This window comes from Physeter macrocephalus, chromosome 9 (genome assembly GCF_002837175.3).
Source record: "Physeter macrocephalus isolate SW-GA chromosome 9, ASM283717v5, whole genome shotgun sequence".
Classification (NCBI taxonomy): Eukaryota; Metazoa; Chordata; class Mammalia; order Artiodactyla; family Physeteridae; genus Physeter; species Physeter macrocephalus.
The window spans coordinates 19,647,401-19,648,175 of record NC_041222.1 but is presented as its reverse complement, the minus strand read 5'-3'; positions in this window follow the sequence as shown (position 1 = coordinate 19,648,175).

The following is a 775-nucleotide window of genomic DNA, read 5'->3' as shown; positions in this document are numbered from 1 at the left end:
TTTTGACAAAATTCAACACCCATTTATGATAAAAACTCTCTAGAAAGTGGGCATAGAGGGAACCTACCTCAACATAATAAAGGCCATATAGGACAAACCCACAGCAAACATCATTCTCAATAGTGAAAAACTGAAAGCATTTCCTCTAAGATCAGGAACAACAAAGATGTCCACTCTCGCCACAATTATTCAACATAGTTTTGGAAGTCCTAGCCACAGCAATCAGAGAAGGAAAAGAGATAAAAGGAATACAAACTGGAAAAGAAGAAGTAAAACTGTCCCTTTTTGCAGATGACATGATACTATACATAGAGAATCCTAAAGATGCCACCAGAAAACTACTAGAGCTAATCAATGAATTTGGTAAAGTTGCAGGATAAAAAATTAATGCACAGAAATCTGTTGCATTCCTAAACACTAACAATGAAAGATCAGAAAAAGAAATTAAGAAACAATCCCATTCACCATTGTAACAAAAAGAATAAAATACCTAGGAATAAACCTACCTAAGGAGGTAAAAGACCTGTACTCAGAAAACTATCAGAAACTGATGAAAGAAATCAAAGATGACACAAACAGATGGAGAGATACACCATGTTCTTGGATTGGAGGAATCAATATTGTGAAAAATGACTATACTACCCAAAGCAATCTACAGATTCAATGCAATCCCTATCAAATTACCAATGGCACTTTTTACAGTACTAGAACAAAAAAATCTTAAAATTTGTATGGAGACACAAAAGACCCCAAATAGCCAAAGCAGTCTTGAGGG